The 21,246-nt window shown below is 44.1% G+C and overlaps 1 protein-coding gene and 1 long non-coding RNA gene across 2 annotated transcripts in view; one reads left to right on the forward strand and one right to left on the reverse strand.

Moving 5' to 3' along the window:
- The window catches only part of LOC137518298 (villin-1-like), a 135,011-nt gene extending 120,389 nt beyond the window's left edge, over positions 1 to 14,622 (reverse strand). The window contains exon 1 of the mRNA XM_068235959.1: positions 14,520 to 14,622. The gene's annotated coding sequence lies outside the window, so the exon portion shown is untranslated. The remainder of the gene's footprint in view (positions 1 to 14,519) is intronic.
- The window catches only part of LOC137518299 (uncharacterized), a 41,935-nt gene that overhangs the window by 5,137 nt on the left and 15,552 nt on the right, over positions 1 to 21,246 (forward strand). The window contains exon 2 of the long non-coding RNA XR_011020780.1: positions 1,114 to 1,183. This is a non-coding gene — a long non-coding RNA (uncharacterized lncRNA). The remainder of the gene's footprint in view (positions 1 to 1,113; positions 1,184 to 21,246) is intronic.

Raw genomic sequence — 21,246 nt, forward strand, 5'->3', positions numbered from 1 at the left:
TAACGATCGTCGTTGGTAAAGATCGGGGAACGATCGTTACAAACGACTATAGTCGCATGTGTGTACACACATCAGACTATAGTCTTTGGAAAATGAAAGATCACAGACCAATCTTACCACCCTTCACGTAGTATGAGAGCCATATCTACACAGTCTATTCTATGGAGCTGAACTCCACATCAGAAAAAAAAATCTTTGCAAGATGCTGCACACAAAGATGCTGTACAGACACAAAAGATCAGTATCTGCAAAAGATCTGTTCCTGCCAAAAATCCATTCCTGCAAATTGCAATGATAGTCTATGAGATCTGCAGATCCTCATACACACATGATTTAACAGACATTCATCTGCAGATCAAGCAATCATGTGCAGATCTGAAAATCCATCCTGGTGGATCTGATCTGCAGATGAATGTCAGTTAAATCATGTGTGTATGATGATCTGCAGATCTCAAAGACTATCATTGCAATTTGCAGGAATGGATTTTTGGCAGGAACAGATCTTTTGCAGATACTGATCTTTTGTGTCTGTACAACATCTGTGTGTGCAGCATCTTGCAAAGATTCTTTTCTGATGTGGAGTTCAGCTCCATAGAATAGACTGTGTAGGTATGGCTCTCATACTACATGAAGGGTGGTAAGATTGGTCTGTGATCTTTCATTTTCCAAAGACTATAGTCTGATGTGTGTATGCACCTTTAGACCCTGAACAAGCATGCAGCAGATCAGGTGTTTCTGACATTGTTGTCAGATCTGACAAGATTAGCTGCATGCTTGTTTCTGGTGTTATTGAGAAACTGCTGCAGCCATTGTTTAAAAGGAAATAAATATGGCAGCCTCCATATTCTTCTCTTTAGTTGCCCTTTAAGCCTATCTAATTCCTCCTCATCCGTGACTAATCACAAGTGTAATTTGATCTCTTCACTGTGTCAGCTCAGGAATCTCATCAGTCCTTGACAGAGCAGCTAATTTGTAAATGCAGGATGTTAACCCTATGTCTGCTCCCATGAAAGCAGGGATTAGACACACTGCAAATTTATTGCAGGATTTGTGTCAACTGTAACAAAGAAATGTTTTTCTTTAAAGGTTATTATGTTGTTGCTTATCTTTTAGAGCAGAGAGGAAATTCTGAATACAGGTCCACTTTAAGGAAGCTTTGAGGAACATTTAATAACTTTATTTTGTAAGTATACTTATGCTTTAAAGTGGAACTCCAAACAAAATGTTCTTTTTCCTTTTGCTTAGTGCAGATGAGGTGTACATATCAGTCAGAGGGCACACATGGGAAGGAAGTAGGCGTGACACGGGGCGGGGAGTTCAGCCTCTTTTTGTGACTGCATGTTCCAAACATTGTTGAATTCATTCAGCAAGGATTGTGGGGACCGACCAGGGGCAGCAGAAAGTGGGATTGGACCTACCAGATATGTCAGCCATAATGGCACATACTCATACGTTCAGTTTTCAGTCCTAAATATGACATCAGGTACGCTCTAAAATAAGAATGAGGGACTGCAGGAAAGTTCTATTTATGATTAATAAGACAGACACAACTATTTATCTCCTTTGCTATCATTTCAGTTTTCTTCAACTACTGGAATTAAGACGGGTACCTTGGTAACTAAGGGGAAAGAGGCGCCCAGAAAACATAAAACACATTAAAATCCTAAAGTCAAGTTTAGGAGTTGGCTTACCTCTAGGGTGACACAGATACAGTAAAGTATGAACTGGAATTTATTTGCACTAGGGCAACAAGTTTCGTGAGAATACCCCACTAACTTCATCAGGCCAAATATCAGGGCCAAGTGCCACAGTAGTCTAGCCTTGAGCACCTTAATGCTGCCACTTTGCAGTGCTAGAGTCAATATCTGCTTGCCGTTTGTATGTCCTTCCTATGTTTGTAAAAGTTTCTCCTGGGTCACCTGGTCTATCTCTATAATACAAAATGCCTCACCCCCTCCAATTGGATCTAGATCATGGCCCCACTGGTGGACCATTAGTGGTGTGACTTGTTGGCGTACATGAAAGAAAATGTGTCACTGCTGTATAATCAGAAACAGTGAATCGGAACACCTCTCCAGTGGTAGTTGAGCATTTACATACACAGAACATATCGCACAGAATCACTGGTATGCTTATGTGGTAGCCCCAAATGTTGGCACTGGGAGCCTACTTACAGGCATACATGAAAAAAAGGCGCCTGAAAAAAAAGGCGCAGAGTTTGTCGCTAAAATTAGCAATTTTTTACTTCTGATTTTCCATGGTAAAATATCAGTAATGTTTACCAATATTTTACTATGGCTAAACCTAACCCTACTCTCACACAGAACCTTCCCTCTACCGATGCCTAACCCCTCCTGGTTGTGCCTAACATCAAATAACCCCCCCCCCCCCTCCCGGTGGTGCCTAACCCTAAGACCCCTCCTGGTGGTGGTGCCTAACCCTAATATCCCCCCATAACCCTAAGATACCCCATGTTGGTGCCTAAGGCTCCGTTCACATCTGAGCGTTTTGCCAGCGATTTTGGCAAAACGCTCAAGCGCTAGAGCTTTTTAAAGCACTAGTGCCATAATACCCTATGGGCCCAATCTCACTTGGGCGATTTGCGTTAATCGCAAGTGATTAACGCAAATCGGCAAACGTTCATTTGTTCATTTGTATCCTGCACCATTTTCAGTCCATGCCCTTAGTTGTCAGTCTCTCAGGACACGTAAAAGAAAGTCGCCCCCCCCCCCCCCCCCGGGGCCCCTGTGGCTTCTGGGTCCCCCATACGGATGCATCCCTTGCAGGGTCTATTCTTAGTCCCCTGCAGTCATGGTTTAGCCCGTATGGAGCTGCGTGACAAGCGCAGACAGTATATAATGAAAGTTTTCTGCCATTGGGCCATTATTGCATGAGTTTGAGGAAAATAATTCAACTGTCCCCTTGGTGGAGCTACAAAGCGTAACAGCTGCAATGCCATTGTGTGCAGGTGACAGGTGCTCTTTATGAATACTCCTGACTGAGTACACAAAGCTAGGAAGTAGGCAATACACAAAAACTTCATCACAGAGATTATTTAAACCAAAACACACAAAAGAGGGATTATGTGTTTACAATATCGGCTAAATATTTGTTCTTGGAGGCAAAAAAGAAAAACATCTTTAAGTGAAGTGTTAAGTTTCTTTTAAGATTGCTTCCTGCTTTTCTACAGCTGATGCCCAGGAACATTACAATCAAGAATGCATGCTTTGTTTATGGTAAAGAAAACGAATACATGCTTTATCACTTCGCAGAGAATTAGATAAGTAGTTAAAGGGATACTGTAGGGGAGTCAGGGGAAAATGAGTTGAACTTACCCGGGGCTTCTAATGGTCCCCCGCAGACATCCTGTGCCAGCGCAGCCACTCACCAATGCTCCGGCCCCGCCTCCGTTTCACTTCTGGAATTTCAGACTTTTAAGTCTGAAAACCACTGCGCCTGCGTTGCCGTGTCCTCGATCCCGCTGATGAAACCAGGAGCATACTGTGCAGGCCCAGTATGGTCTGTGCCTGCACAGTACGCTCCTGGGTGACATCAGCGGGATCGAGGACATGGCAACGCAGGCACAGTGGTTTTCTGACTTTAAAGTCTGAAATTGCAGAAGTAATCTGGAGACGGGGCCGGAGCATCTGTGAGTGGCTGCGTGGGCGCAGGATGTCTGCAGAGGACCATCAGAAGCCCCGGGTAAGTTCAGCTCATTTTCCCCCGACCCCCTACAGTATCCCTTTAAGTAACTGTATGTATTTTCTCATAGCAGTCCAACAGATTTTTTCTTTTTACCTACTGGAATTTAACACAGATGGCCATTTAAAGCAAACCTAAGCAAGGAAACTCGCTTTAGGTTAAATACTTACCCATGTATAAGGTCCCCGACTGCTTCCAAAGACTGGCACATCCGTACCGCCTATGCGCAAGCCCGGATTGACGCATAGGAAGTATGGCTCTACTTGTATTTGGAAGTACTTCCTCATGGGGAGCAGGGTCCTGTGATCAATAAACAGCAACAGCTTCAGCATCAACACCCGCAAGAGCACTGCTGCTGGGATACTGCAGTGGAGCTAAAATTAGGAGGTCATCAGGACAATAAAAATAGTTTTCCTTTCACATATTGTTTCGGAGAGATTGGCATAAGAGCCTACCGCAGTGCATCTCACCGCACCATTACATTCTCTTTGGTCCCTGCAGCAGACTGCGCTGACAGGGAAATCGCAATGATACCCCCTTCCCCCGGAGCATCTAACCCAGTGACATCATACATCACAAATGTCGTACCCCTCAGTCACGTGCACAGTGCAGGACTGGAAGTGTGTCACGTGATTTTCCCCATATGTGCATGTGCACTGCACAGCAACTGCGAACAACCTTTAAAATGTTTACGTGGACATTGACTTCCATTGCATCGTGTACCGCACACACCGTGTGGCAATACGCTGCAGGCTCTGCGTCGGCTGGACCACTTCCGTCCCATTGCATCACACTGCGGGTTCTGTGGCATGTCTCACAGACATTCATGCTCACTGCTATGAACTGCAGTGGGGAGTACCACGATGCAATGTGGTAAGTATGAAAGGGGCCTTAAGGTATCCTCAAAATGTATTTTTGGGGAGGGATCTGGAATCTGTACACACCATGGATCAGGACTCGATCCTCTGGGTAACAGTTTGAGGCCAAGTTCTGTTGCTATAGAAGAGGGCTGACAGCACGGCGCAGGACGTAGCTGTAGGGAGTGGCTTAGGTGAGTAGATCAATGCCCTTTGCCTGTGCTCTGCCGAGATGGTCTGTCCATCCAGATCTCTCACCGATGCATCGAGAAGGATCAAGGGTCACAATGCTCATGCTATCTAGCCTCTGTACAAGATTTAAAGGGAACCTGAAGGGAGAACAATACGGAGCCTGCCATGCAGATCAGGTGATTTGATTCTGGTCTGACCCCACTGGCTGGATGCTTGCTGCAGTTGTGTGATTCAAGCAACTAAACCCTAACCTACAAAGCTCTCCACAATCTCCCTCCCCCGTACATCTCCTCATTAGTTTCCAGATTCCAACCCAACTGCAATCTCAGATCTGCACATGAGCTTCTTTTGTCCTCCTCCAGAATTACCTCCTCGCATTCACATATACAAGACTTCTCACGTGCCTCACCCCTCCTCTGGAATGCCCTTCCACAGCACAGCCGTCACTCTCCAACCTTTGAAATCTTTAAATGCTCCCTCAAAACTCACTTTTTTCCGACAAGCATATGCTTTAACTTAGGCCATGCACCCTTCAACTTCTTAAGTTTTACTCCTTACTAGATAACCTAAACACGCATTGTGCTGTATGCATACTGCATACCTCCCAACCTCTTGTTTTCCCTCCATTCCTTTAGATTGTAAGCTCACAAGGGCAGGGCTCTCTCACCCTTATGTGTCTTGGATTTTGTTGTTCATTTCATAGCTTGCAGTGCACTCTGTCATACATTTTATTCATCATGCTACACCTGTCATTGTAACCATCAATTCTGTATTTTGTACCAATGTCCATATCTGATGTATATCATTCTCAATATCATTATGTATCCCTTGTTTGTTTTCCTCCTTTGTACAGCGCCACGGAATATGTTGGCACTTTATAAATCAATTAATAATAATAAAACCCTAAAGCTCAGCATGACAGCCAGGCAACTGGCATTGTTTATATGGGAATGAAGATGGCAGCCTCCATATTCCTGTCAGTTCGGGTTCCCTTTAACACACAGCCATGGTAACAGTATGATGTGTGACCTTGTATTACACAGAATAGCCCGCACATTCCAGTTTCCTGCTTGTGCATTTAGCTGAATAGAGTGGGAAGACTTTTTTCTTTTTTGGAACACTTTAGAGTAATCCGGCCATTACTGCAAGCCGACACTCTTAGGCCCCGTTCAGACTATGTGCGTTTCTAGCCGTTTTTACAGAACGCGTACGGGCAGACTTTGGGCATAGAAACGGCTACCAATGTTTTCTAATAGCCTCGTTCACATGTATGCGTATGGGACGCATATGTTTCTCATCCGCATTGCTGCGCGCAGTTCTGTGCACAGAAATGGACGCAATGAAAGTCTATAGATGTGTATCAAAAACGCGTACTATTGTGTTTTTAGTGTACATTTCCCTCTGTGTTTCCCATAATTCTTTTCTGTTTCCTGTGTGACGTGCGTGTGCAAAACGCAATAGAAAAGGCATTTGAACGCATAGAAAACGCATATAAGCGCATGCATTTTTTACCTTGCGTTTCTTTAAATTTATACGCATTCTGCAAACGCTGACAGTCTGAACAGGGCCTTAGGGCGCCCATACACTGCTCGATATTGTGGCCTGATAATTATATCAAATTGGAAGAGTATTGGTGCTGCAATATGGCCACCCGATCACTCTCTAGATCGGTTTCCATCCAAAATTGGTCAAATAGATCAATCATGAATGTCAGAAAAATCTTGTCAGGGCTCAATCAGGTGTGTGGCAGCAACAGTGTTGGATATTGCCATGACTGATGGACCCCCGGCCCATGTCCCCCCTAGTGTATAGTGTCCCCCTGTGCCATATCTGCCAGCATGTCTCCTGGCCTCCTCCAGGGTCCACCATCACCGCGAGCGCCTGTTCCACGTGACGCTGGCACATGCTGTGATCCAAAAAGTATTTGCAGGGTTCCTCTGGGGTAAATAGGTTGCGAAAGGCTGCTCTATACAGTTTCATATATATGTTACGGCCAGAACCCGAAGTTTGGCCACTTTGCGTTCTGGCCGGCCACTTCGGGTTCTGGCCGGCCAATGTGCGAACTGGCTGCTGCGCTGCGGCCAATGTGAGGAATGAAATGATTGCAGTAAAGATTAATGTGTGTTCTGGCCGTCTCGCTGCGGCCAAATGTGTCAAAAGTGCATTCATTCATTTAATGAAATTAAGCCGGAGGCTTTCTCTCCTCCCCCCCCCCCCGCCTCTCTCTCTCTCTCTCGGTCAGCCGGCGGGGACACGCGTGTCCTCAAGATTCGTTCGTCGCGCCAGGGCAGCAGAGCGGGGAGGCTGCAGACATTTCTTCTGCCAGCACCCGCTCTGCAGAAACGAACAGCAGGATTCCCTGCTGCGACGAACGACTCCGGGGGGACACGCATGTCCCCGCCGGATGCCAGGAGAGAGAGAGAGGCAGGGGGGAGGAGAGAAAGCCGGCGGCTTCATTTGCTACATTGCCGCCGGCTTAATTTCATTAAATGAATGAACGCATTTTTGACACATTTGGCCGCAGCGAGACGGCCAGAACACACATTAATCTTTACTGCAATCATTTCATTCCTCACATTGGCCGCAGCGCAGCGGCCAGTTCGCACATTGACCGGCCAGAACCCGAAGTGGCCGGCCAGAACGCAAAGTGGCCAAACTTCGGGTTCTGGCCGTAACATATACAAACACATAAGAGGCTATAGAACGGACATGTAAAAACTTTTGTTTTTGGAAAAATAGGAAACGAAACAACAAAAAAAGAAAGTGGAATATCATTGTAAGAAGCTGGAAAGCAGGCATAAAGTGCAGAATTGAGACTAATAGCTAAAATATATAAAATATCTTGAAAAAAGACATATGAATAAATAATAATAAAAGTAACGTTAGCAGCAGCAGTAACAGTCATTCCATTTAGCGCGTATACACACCCAGTTACAGGAAGAACTGTATCTGCCTCACATTCTGTAGGAGGAATGGGTCCTGGGGGCATGTAAGCCTGTTAGGGTGAGAGGGCGGAGGCTGCAGAACATGCTTCTCTGCACAGTCACACAGGGAGTCACCCTCTGCTCATGTACAGTCCACAGATCTATATCTCCTTCTCCCTCAATGCAAAATGTGTTGGTCATTATCATTATTTACTATGGGTTCTCGGTTCTATTATTCTAAATTTACACACAACTGGGCAGAATACCTGATATCAGGATGTGTACAGATAGCAGAATAATGAGCAGAGTTTAAAGTGGACCTGAACTCTTGCACAGGACAGAAGCAAAGCATAGAGAAATGCACCCTGTATGCATTTTGAGAGTTTAGCCTGTCTAATTCCCCCTTATCTGTGACTAATCACAAATTGTAATTTCATCTCTCAGCTGTGTCAGCTGACTGCCACGGCAGAGATCTCATTTGTAAACACAGGATGCTAACAATATGTTTGCTTCCATGAAAGCAGGAAGTAGGTACACTGCAGACTTATTGCAGGATTTGGATCAGCCTTAGCAAAGAACTGTTTTTCTTTAAAGGTTATTATGTTGTGGCTTGTCTTTTAGAGCAGAGAGGACGTTCTGAGTTCAGGTTCGCTTTAAAGGGCAACTGAAGTGAGAAGTAAATGGAGGCTGCCATATTTATTTCCTTTTAAACATTACCAGTTGCCTGGCAGTGCTCCTGTTCTATTTGGCTGTAGTAGTGACTGAATCACACCTGAAACAAGCATGCAGATAATCTTGTCAGATCTGACAATAATGTCAGAAACACCTGATCTGCTGCATGCTTGTTCAGGGTCTATGGATAAAAGTATAAGAGGCAGAGGATCAGCAAGGCAGCCAGGCAACTGGTATTGCTTAAAAGGAAATAAATATGGCAGCCTTCATATCCCTCTCACTTCAGTTGTCCTTTAAGCCACTGTTTCACACAATTAATTTCCTTTCCAACAGAAGCAATGGAAACGTAGCTGCAGGATGATCTGAAAAGCTTGACATGAATGCAAAGTTTCCAGATCATCCAGGCTTTGCTGCACATGCAAATGTTGAAATCAGGGACAGATCAGACAACCACAAACATGGTTTGTTGCTGTATCCTTGGGGCTGTGTAAACAAACGAATCTACTGCTCTTAATAAACAGACAGATATTCTCGATAGCATAAGTATATTAATTTTGCAGGCAGTGCATGCCATATACAGTCACCTACTTCGTCAGCAGGGGCGTAACGACAAAGCATGTACCCCCTCCCAGCCAAACTTTGATTAGGCCCTCCATTGTTCACACCCTTTCCCTTGCCCAGAGCAGGGACAAGGTCCTCCAGCACCCAAGGCTGAGACACCAAAATGCGCCCCTCCATCCCTCCCACCCCAGCTGTCACACACTGATTGCTATTAGACTAAGAGGGCCCACAACCTCCCCAACACTTTAATATCTAGTTATCTGGCTTGCAGTCACTGCTATGTATCCCCTTTTCTTATTTCTTTCTGCTTCATACAAAATTAGGAATGACAGCTGAATGAATTGTGCGCCCCCTCCTACACTGCGCCCTGAGGCTGGAACCTCTCCAGCCTATGACTCGGCCCGGCCCTGCCCTTGCCTACCCCTGGTGGCCCTTACAGCCTAAAGGTACATACACACGTCAGATTTTCTCAAACGACCAGTTGTTTGGACGTACAAACAACCGGCCGTTTGGACGTCAAATCGGGCGTGTGTACAGTCTGTCGTTCAGCTGATAAGACTGGACTTGCTTTGCGGATCGCTCAAGTCCAGTCTTATCAGCTGAACGACAGACTGTACACACGTCCAATTTGATGTCCAAACAACTGGTCGTTTGTGAAAATCTGACGTGTGTACGAGCCTTAAGAGCTTATCTTTCAAGAGTCATATAGGAAGCGTGGACATTATAATCTTCAAACCCATAACAGGTATAGTCACAAAATCACCTGATCTGAAGAATGGATCAGAGGGAGTAAATTATCAGTTGAGACCCCCTTAAGGTTTTGGGCCTTCCTGCAGTTGCAGGATCTGCTCCCCTGTAAAAATCCCTTTTCTGCCTGATGGACACATATTTGTGAAGCAACAGATATTGGGCTGGATTCACTAAGACAAATAGCAAGCCTTATCAGAGTTAACACATCTTATCAGAGTTAACATGCCTTATCCGAGTAGCATAGTGAGCGCTACAAACTTATGCCTGCTAATTGGCAATGACGAGAGCCCCACTCGTCCTGCCCTAAGCCCCTGCGGGTCCAATCACTTTAAAGGACATTATCCCCGCACTTTGATTGGCCCAATAGGCTGCCTGTCACTTGACAGCAAACTTGACAGGCAGCCTATTCAGATTTCTCCAACAAATGTAAAATGTAAAAAAAAAAAAACAACGATTTTTTTGGGGGGGGACAACCGATTGTAATTATCGAATTGGTGTAAAATGTGATCTTTCAATAGTATGGTGAGTGGCCATCTGACTTTCTTAGCAGAACGTTCTAATATCCAATTTTTCAATGACCCAGGAATGGAAATAAATTGACGTAATGAAATATATGAGCTGCTGGTTAATTAACAGCTGTAAGCCAGTTGATTAACAGCTAGCAGCTTTGATTGGCTTTTTTTCTTTACCTTCATCAGAGAAAATGTACGTTAGGAGATTGTTCTGCTGAATAGCATTTCTCAAGCCTTTTACACATATAGGAGGTATGTTGCCTGGTAGGGATTGGGATTTCATCCCTTGGGCGGCATTGCAAGACCAATACTGTACAGACATGTAGATAGCCTGAAGGCTAGCGACGCATTCTGTTGCTATGGGGGGGCAGACAGAGCAGCATGTGAGTTGCGTCATGTGGTGGGTGGACAGTGTAAGTAAGGAGAACAATGCTGCTGGGCAGCACTTAGCCGAGTGTATCGGATGGGCCAATCGCTGGCCAAGGTATCAGGGGGCATTGGAGACTGCTGTCCATATGCTAGATTTTTGGCAGAGGCAGTTGTTATCGCCTGCCTTGGCCGAGTTTCATCTAGTTTGTCTACACACAGTTTTAATTTCTGATCCATTAGCAGTGCACAAGCTCTGTGAGACTTTACTGCACTAGCTGTGTGCTTACTGAAGGGGTGATTCACACATTTCTGAAGCCAAAAGACATTAATGGCAGCCAGGCAATGGGAACTTTTTTAAAAGGCAACTTCACTATCCATTCCATTTCAGGTTTCTTTTAAATACTTGAGCCCCAGAGGTTTATACCTCCCTAGTGACCAGGCCATTTTTTATATTTCCGCATTTCACGACTTTTACGGTTTATTTCTATTCTTCTCACAAATAGAGCTTTCTTTTGGTGGTATCTGATTGCTGCAATTTTTAGGTTTTTTTTTTTATTAATTTTTTTTATTCCTCCCCCCTCCCCCCCCTAAATTGGCCCTGCACTGCTATACGTACATTACACTATACATACATAGACATACTGTATGCCTATGGTAGGGATTATATTGTGAGCTCCTCCTAGGGACAGTTAAGTGACAAGACTATATACTTTGTACAGTGCTGCGGAAGATGTCAGCACTATAAACACATTTTAATTTAAATTACAAAAAAAAAAACAGCCTGCCAGCGCTGATCAGCAGCTGGCAGGGCGCTGGCAGGCTGATCGCTGGGGCCTCTGTGTACAGTGACGGGAGCTTGTGCACGCACGTAAAATCTCGGTCCTCACGAGATTATACATACTGTATATGCGTCGCAGAGGAACAACAGAGCCTCTCTGCCGCCGCCATCGTGTATTAGGGGGTCGGCAATTTCTTTCCCTGTAGGGAAAGAAATGGCTGACCCCCTACCCTGTAGGGAAAGAAATGGCCAACATTAGATACTTACCTCAGTAGAGGGATAATCCAGAGGCTTGCCCCATCCTCTACGCCTCTGCTGATCCATTGCTGTGACCCTCCAAACATATTAGACAAGGGCTTGTTAAATATGTTCACACGAAACCTGTGTGGCGCCACTGTGGAGGCGCAATGACAGCCCGTGACTGCACAATAGCATGGGGCCGCTCATGCACGGCTTTGCCCTCCATGCACAAGCAGGTCCATGATACTGCGCAGGCGCGGCCGTCAGTGTGCTCACTGGATGAGTGCATGGGCTGTGAAGAAGAAGAGGGTCCCGGCGGACTGCGGGAGGATCGGAGAAGGGAGGTTCTGGCTTATCAAGTGGCTCCCCCTCTACTGAGGTAAGTAACTCTAGCTTTTTTCACACAGGTTTACTTCAATATCTTGTCTAAATTAGTATTGCCACATCCGGACCTAATGTTCTATATAGCCGAGCTGCAAGCAAAATGTTTTGGAGTACATTTTAGACATAACAGGGAGGAACTAAAACAAACCTCTGTTAAATTTCTATTACTGTAATAATGACTCCACTGGAGATATTTGCTCTCCTTAGATGGTGATCATAAGGACAGAATGTGGTGGGAAATATCACAGTCAGTCAGACAAGTGAATACCTTCCAACATTTTGAGATAAGAAAGAGACATGCCCTTTAGACACGCCCCTGCCACGCTCCTAGTCACACCCCCACTACGCCTCTAGTCAGACATACTACAAAGAATTTATAAGCAAAAGATGTCATTTTATAATTCAAACCACACTGGTTCTTTCTATCATTGTTATTTTTCATTCATATTAACATTTGAAAATAAGAAATGTATCAATTTAAAAGACAAAAATAAAGTTTAGAGTCAATTAAATACATTTTTTCAGTAGAAAAACACACATATGTATATAGATTTTTACATCAGTCCTGAAAGAGGGCCAAATGAGAAAGAAAGGGGGACAGAGAAATTGGGTTCCAAAAGAGGGACAGTTAAGAGCTCTGCAAGCGTAAAATAGTAGCACCCCACAGACATTATAGGCTTCATTCACAAAGCGGTGCTAACAGTTAGCACCCTGGTGAAAAGCCCCTTATCACACCTAAACTCAGTTTAGGCGTGATAAGTTTAGGAGTGATAAGTTTAAGCACCAACTGGGTTAGCACCGCAGTGCACAGCTGATCAATAGTTTTGCGCTAGCAAAGTCTGGTGCACTTCGCATAGAGTTTAATGGCGCTGCTTTGCGTGCGGGACTTTGCGTGCGATCTAAACTTATCTAAACTTATCACGCCTAAACTTATCACGCCTAAACTGGCTTTTCGCCAGCGTGGTGCAATGGTTATCATGCCTAAAGTCTTTTACTGGGTTAGCACCGCTTTGTGAATCGAGCCCTATATCTTCATCCTCTAAAAATAGTTGGTTTTGGATTCAAAGATTCCCAGATAAGTAGTAATCACACATATAGCTCCTGTATTGTGGAGATACCAATAAAATCAAACTTCACATGACTCAACGGGGGACATTTCATAGATGGCAGACCTCATTATTTTGTATAAAAGCCCACATACTTCATGAATAAAAAGACTGCTTCTGAGCTTTTACTTCCTGTATGTGCCTAGGCAAAAAAGGAAGTCACATGACAGAGCTTGGGAGGGGCAGGTGCATTATGGCATGTTCACATAATTAAGGTAGCTACCGGTATGTTCTAGTTATGAAACTTTGGTTGGTCAATCTGGCTGGTTGTGAATGCCTTGGTCAATTATCAGCACATGCAATACAACACACACAGTACAGCCTGCCACACCCAACAAATTACTTGATAGGTCAGGTTTGTACTGGCAAATATTGGCAAATTATGGTATCAAATCTGTGATGACCGCCTCTAGATGCTTCGGACGTGACAAAGCAAGCTTTTTCTTCTGTTGTGTTTTTAAGTCGTATCTGAGTGTTTAAAGTCTTCCAGTATGGCCAGTTTGGTTGGTCCAACAGTAATTAACCTACCAGGATGTTGTTGTAGTACGGGGCAGGACACCCTGAAGGAAGCCACACTAGCACAGGATGAACACAAACATTTTCTCCAGGATAGTCCAAACGGTTTCAAACTTATTCCAAGATGTCATTGTGCTGCCCATTATTTATTGTAGCAGTTACAGTCAAATTAACATGTCTATCTATCTAATGCCTGGTACACACCATGCAATTTTCTGTCAGATAGATGGGTCGAAATGACTATTTCTGACAGGTCCAATCTGATTCCCGATTGTGTTTCTGATTGGAAAAATGATCGGAAATCAGATTGGGCCTGTCGGAAATAATCGATTCAACCTGCCGATCTGATAAGAAAATTGCATGATGTGTACAAGGAATAAATATGTATGCACACTTTAGATTTTTCTTGCCCAAAGCAATCATTCCTGATCATTTTAGACAGAACTGTATAGCATGCAGAGGTGCCCCCCCTACATCACTGGCTTTCCTTCAAGTGATCTGCCAGATCACTGTCCCTTATCTTTTGTTTCCAGTAGTAACTTCAGTGGGTGTTTCCACAGAACATTTCTCTCACACTCAATGCCCCCCCCCCCCCCCCCCTTCCTTCTCTTTCCATAGAGTAGAACATGCTGTTCAGCTCCTGGCTCAAACAACTGTTCCCAAACCACCACCTAAGTCGACCTCTAGACCTCTAAAGATCATTTTGAGTGACTCTATGTAGCTTTAAGCTTTACTCACTACAGTAATTACAACTTCATACCTACCAAATAAAATATCTAAGCAAAGAAGAATAAACCCTGCAAGTTCCAGATTGCGTGTAGCAGACTATAGATCAGAGGTGTCAGGTGGTGGAACACAAGTTTCTACAACCCGAGCAAAGCACAATGACGTTTATACTGAGAGAGTCTCCTACACAGGTAACAGAGATTTGAATTGGACAATCAGGGAATTCTTACCTTGACTCAAACGGAGATAAGTTCTTATCTGCAAGTTTTCTCTGTCAGGACCAACACAGTGCCCTGTCACCTGTGACAGAAACACAGCTCCAAAACCTGTAAGGTGAGCCCAGAGCCAGCTTGTCCCTCCTCCCTGCTGGGCTGGTCCTGCAGACATTCTGCATGCCTGAGCCACAGGAGGGGAGAGTCAGGCCAGTCAATAAGTAATTTGCATCGACTCAAAGAATGCTAAAGCTAAAATGATACCTTACAATACAATAAGGTGGTTAAAAGTGTTAGGGTGAAATCCCACACATCTTCCTCTGAAGTAGGTTTAACAATGATGAATTTTACAGATCTCCTCGGGCATTGATACAATGGGGTTAGTCCGACTAATGAAATAACAGAAAACAAACAGATGCCGGAAGCCCGCTATTGCGTCATAATGTAATGCAGTGGGTCAAATGAAAAGAAGTCTGAGTATATACTCACAAGTGTTTGTTGCTACCAGAGGCAACCACTCGTATGCGCATGTGGGGAAATACCGTCCCCTCTCGGCCTTGTGTGGCAGGTATTGGTCGCGGCTCCACAAAAAATTTGCGCTACACACTGGGGTGGTAGTTGGCGAGCACCCCACTAGGTAGGGTGGTATAGTATAACTAAAGGTACATGTAGGAGGCAAGCAAAAAATACACGTTTTTGCAGAAATAGATGATTTTGATCCCAAAAAAAACTCTATCAGATTGGATAAGAGTTCCAGATCTTACCTTGTAAGAAGACTCACAAAAGTCAGAAAAAAGGTTTTCACCATTTATTAAGCACTTCAGATAACGCGATTCGCAACCTACCCTCTTTCCCTGAAAATAAGACCTAGCTAGAACTTTGAGCATGCTTGAAATATAAGCCCTACCCCAAAAATAAGCCCTAGCAGAAGGAGGAGGAAGAGTCAGACAGCAAACGGTGACACATCAGCATTGAAGTGCCGACTGGGCACCTGTCCTGTGGATAACAGCACCAGCAAGGTCATAAGCTGTGTGCAGGGATGACAGGGCAGGTGCCTGAACAGTACAGTAGCATACAGTAGCATACCTTCAAATCCAAAAACAGCACAGTACAAAGAAGGAAGACATGTTCTGCTGAGAAACACTTCCTGAGAGAAATATGTCATCCCCTGAAAATAAGCCCTAGCATATCTTATAGCGCAAAAATTAAAATAAGACACTGTCTTATTTTCTAGAAAACACGGTACATCGCTTCCTCAGGTCAAGTAGTGTTTACAAGCGTGGCGCCAACTATATATTCTCAGTACACTTCTTGACCTGAGGAAGCGACATAGGTCGCGAAACGCGTGGTCTGAAGTGCTTAATAAATGGGGAAAAACTTTTTATCTGAGTTTTGTGAGCCTTCATACAAGGTAAGATCTGGAACTCTTACCCGACCTGATAGAGGTTTTTTTTTTGGATCAAAATCATCTATTTCTGCAAAAAATTTTATTTTTTGGGCGCCTTTTACATTTACCTTTATTTATAAAATGGGGTTTGGTCACATAAATTATCTTCCCTTGAGGTTATTAATACATTAGTCAATTTTCGGCATCAATATCTGACCTATTCGATTATAACGAATGTGACAGAGATCGATGCTGCAGTGTGGATACCAATCGTCATTTTGATTGATTGCCATCTGGAATCGGGAAGGAATTTTTCCCTTTAGGGGCTAATTGGACCATGCCTTGTAAGGGTTTTTTCGCCTTCCTCTGGATCAACAGGGATAGTACTTTGTACTGGTTGAACTCGATGGACGTATGTCTTTTTTCAACCAACATAACTATGTAACTATGATTGATCTCCAGACTAAATCGATTGAAAGATTGATCTGGTCAGGTGCGCGGCAAAAGACAGACACTAACCCTAACACTCCACCCTTTCACTGATGCCTTACCCTAACTGATCTCCTCACTGATGTTAACTTTAACTGATCCCCTACCATTGCCTAACCCTAACCGACCTCCCATCTGATGCCTAACCAACACCCCCCCAACAATGTCTAACCCCAACAGACCCCACATCTGATGCCTATCAAACACCCCCCCACCAATGTCTAACCCTAACAGATCTCCCATCGATGCCTAACCCTAACAGACCCCCCATGTGATGCCTAACCAACACAACCCCACCGATGTCTAACCCTAACAGACCCCTCCAACGATGCCTAATTGTAACCGACACCCCCAACTGATGCCTAACCCTAAACAACCCCCACCGATCCCTTACCCTAGCCAACCTCACCAATGCCTAACCCTAACTGACCCCCACCTATGCCTAACCCTACCCAATCCCCCCCCCCCCACACACACTAATGCCTAACTTAACACCACCAATGCCTAACCCTAACCACAACCCCCCTTACAAACCTCCTGATAACCGCCGTCTTCACTGCTGTACACGATAAGTATCACACCTGCTATTTTTAGCTGCAGTTTGCATAGTAATTGGCCGTGGCGCCTGCTATTTTATCGGGTGCCTAAATCTCCCTTAATTGCGGATAGTAACATAGGCACCCATGGGGCACCCAAGCTTCCGCAGCGCCTCTGGCGCCCACATTTCCTGTCACCAATTAGAACACCTAATCTGCATAGTCCTAAGTACCATTTGCAAAGGCTCAGAACAACAGCGAGTAGCATTTTCAAAATGAATAAGATACGGCTTATATTATATTTCTGTCACCTCAGTTTCCGTTAGCACAAATGCATTTCCAGCTTTTCTCGTTTATTTATAAGAGGAGCCTGACAGAAGGAAACTGAGTAACTGAAATCTATGTGTAATTGGAAAGCAGAAAAGACAGGCGCCCATGTGCAGCTGTTACTCTGAAATAGGATTACCAGGCAAATTAGGCGTGTCCTCATATTAGCTAATGCACATAAGTAAGGCTGTGACTCCTGAACATATTTATGCCTCAGGGCCAGAGAAAATATGTACCTACAGAAAACCATAATAACCAAGATGAACTGTAAGCTAAGCAATCTCCTGTGTGATCATATTAAAGGTGCACTAAAGGCAAACCTCCTGACCGAGGGTACACAGGCAGGCTGTATTTTGTTCACACTCAGTAAATCCCTCCGATACACTTATATTAGTACTATGTATTTAAATAGCACTAACATCTTCTACAGCACTTTACAGGGGTACAGTTAAAAATGGCGCCGGCCGAATAACGGCGCAATTTTATGAACGATATTTTGTTTAAAAATGATATTTTTCGTTTTAAACCTCTTCTTAAACATTATTTATAGTTTCAGTTGTAATCGTCAGTTGCCATTGTAAAAGGGTTTTTTTATTGAATAATAGTGTTATACCTCATAGCTCTAACTAAACCGCCGCATTCCCGACGCTCTAATCTAACTAATTGTCCCCAAACTCCCCGGGGGGCAATCCGGGCTTCGTTTCCCAGTGAGGCAGGGCTATGAGCAGCAGCCCCGCCTCACATGCGTCTGTCAGCGGCGGATCTCCGCCTCTGCCCGCCCCTCTCAGTCTTCCTTCACTGAGAGGGGCAGGCGGAGGCGGAGATCTGCTGCTGACAGACGCATGTGAGGCGGGGCTGCTGCTCATAGCTCTGCCTCACTGGGAAACGAAGCCCGGATTGCCCCCCGGGAAGTTTGGGGACGATTAGTTAGATTAGAGCGTCGGGAATGCGGCGGTTTAGTTAGGGCTATGAGGTATAACACTATTATTCAAAAAAAAAAACCTTTTACAATGGCAACTGATGATTACAACTGAAACTATAAATAATGTTTTATAAACAAGAAGAAGAGGTTTAAAATGAAAAATTTTATACGGACATCCTGCGCCATTATTTAACCATAAAAACGATAAATATCGTTTTATAATAAAGGTCTATGAGGCGCCGTTTTTATACCATTGGCACTAGGCGCCGTTTTTCACTGATTCGCTTTACAGAGTACAAATTCATATCAGTAAATGTCCCTCAGAGGAGCTCACAATCTAATCCCTGTCGTATCTTATTTCCCTATCACAGTCTTATGCCAATTTTGGTGGAGAACTATGACTAGTGTGGCCACACACCATACAATTTTTTGTATTTTGATTCCATTCGAGCATTCCGATCCAATTTTCCGATTGATCAGAAGTTTCGATCAGAATCTTTGAGGTACCACACACGTATTTTCCAGATTGCTGCAATATCGGAATAAAAGATCGCAAACTCCGAAAAAAATTGGTTAAAAAATTGAGAGAAAAATGAACTGAATAGTTACATACATTTTTTTTCTGGTTGAATACAATTTCACAATCCATCACACAACATGCAATTCTTGATAAAATTGGTCTGCATTTTCCAACATGTATAATCTCAAAAAACAAACAAACAAACAAAAAAAAAGGAAAATTCTATTGGATTTGTCAATCGAAAACAAAAAAATCTTTTGATTTTTCATAACAACCAATCATACTTATTGAATTGGTGTAAAATGGGATCTATTAATTGTATGGTTTGTGGCCATCTTTACACTTTGAGTGCTGCAGCCCAGAATGGTACTAGGCTAGTAGGCTAGCTATACATTTAGCCTAAGCCTATATTGTTACTCAACTATAGCTTCTCCGCAGCAGTGGTGCTCAGCAGAGCTCGAATATTCGAGTAGCTCGAATATTCGAGCTCTTTTTCAGCTATTCGAGCTCGGTATTCGAGCTCCGAATAGCTGGAGCTATTCGAATGGGCTATCCGAGTACACTCGAATAGCCCATTCACTATTCGAGCTATTCGAGCAACCCGGCGCTATTCGAGCTCGGTACCGAGCTCGAATAGCGTCATAGCCCAGATTGATGTCCTTAGAGCCAATCAGAGGGCTCCCAGGCCCTCTGACGGCAGCCAATCACAGAGGGGGACCCTGGCCAGCCCCTACCCTATAAATAGCGGCCGCCATGTTCCGTTTCTCCGTGCTTGCCTGAGACTTGTACAGAGAGAGAGTTGCTCCTTTGTGCTTTGGCTTAGCAAGAGCTCTATTGTGGTCATTTACCTAGCGTTTTTGCTCACATACACCTCCTATACACACCTATATTGTTGTTAGTTATTTAGACATTGTATTTTAGTTAGTAGCTTGTGTGTTACATTAGAGACAGGCAGCTGCTGCAAGCTTACAGGTTTAGGCCTCAGGGGGGCCTTGCCTCTGTGGGCAGCTGTCCTCTGTTTATTTCTCTCATCTATACCAGTATTTCTGCTGTCCTTTACTAATAGTATTGTAGTTATACTGTACTAGGAGTAGGACACTCACTGACTGTCACTGTTTATAGGCTACTAGCTAGCTCCTGCGTGTGTGCACTCACTCACTGTCTGTGTGTACACACACTCTATTTCCTTCTGATTACTGATAGATTATTGTTAGTTAGTTGTACTTACTTACTACTTACTCTTACTGTACCCGTAGGGACACTCACTGTCACTGTTCATATAGGCTACTAGCTCCTGCGTGTGCGCACTGCACTCACTGTCTGAGTGTACACACACAACACACACTCTATTTCCTTCTGATCGCTGATTGATTATCGTAATTAGTTAGTTGTACTTACTGTTACTACTTACTCTTACTGTACTAGGAGTCTAGGACACTCAGTCACTGTCCATAGGCTACTAGCTCCTGCGTGCGTGCACTCACTGTCTGAGTGTACACACACCCACACTCCATTTCCTTCTGATCGCTGATTGATTATCGTAATTAGTTAGTTGTACTTACTGTTACTACTTACTCTTACTGTACTAGGAGTCTAGGACACTCAGTCACTGTCCATAGGCTACTAGCTCCTGCGTGCGTGCACTCACTGTCTGAGTGTACACACACCACCCACACTCCATTTCCTTCTGATCGCTGATTGATTATTGTAATTAGTTAGTTCTACTTACTGTTACTACTTACTCTTACTGTACTACGAGTCTAGGACACTCAGTCACTGTGTTCATAGGCTACTAGCTCCTGCGTGCGTGCACTCACTGTCTGAGTGTACACACACCACCCACACTCCATTTCCTTCTGATCGCTGATTGATTATTGTAATTAGTTAGTTCTACTTACTGTTACTACTTACTCTTACTGTACTAGGAGTCTAGGACACTCAGTCACTGTGTTCATAGGCTACTAGCTCCTGCGTGCGTGCACTCACTGTCTGAGTGTACACACACCCACACTCCATTTCCTTCTGATCGCTGATTGATTATTGTAATTAGTTAGTTCTACTTACTGTTACTACTTACTCTTACTGTACTAGGAGTCTAGGACACTCAGTCACTGTGTTCATAGGCTACTAGCTCCTGCGTGCGTGCACTCACTGTCTGAGTGTACACACACCCACACTCCATTTCCTTCTGATCGCTGATTGATTATTGTAATTAGTTAGTTCTACTTACTGTTACTACTTACTCTTACTGTACTAGGAGTCTAGGACACTCAGTCACTGTGTTCATAGGCTACTAGCTCCTGCGTGCGTGCACTCACTGTCTGAGTGTACACACACCCACACTCCATTTCCTTCTGATCGCTGATTGATTATTGTAATTAGTTAGTTCTACTTACTGTTACTACTTACTCTTACTGTACTAGGAGTCTAGGACACTCAGTCACTGTGTTCATAGGCTACTAGCTCCTGCGTGCGTGCACTCACTGTCTGAGTGTACACACACCCACACTCCATTTCCTTCTGATCGCTGATTGATTATTGTAATTAGTTAGTTCTACTTACTG

Source organism: Hyperolius riggenbachi, chromosome 5, assembly GCF_040937935.1.
Source record: "Hyperolius riggenbachi isolate aHypRig1 chromosome 5, aHypRig1.pri, whole genome shotgun sequence".
Taxonomy (NCBI): Eukaryota; Metazoa; Chordata; class Amphibia; order Anura; family Hyperoliidae; genus Hyperolius; species Hyperolius riggenbachi.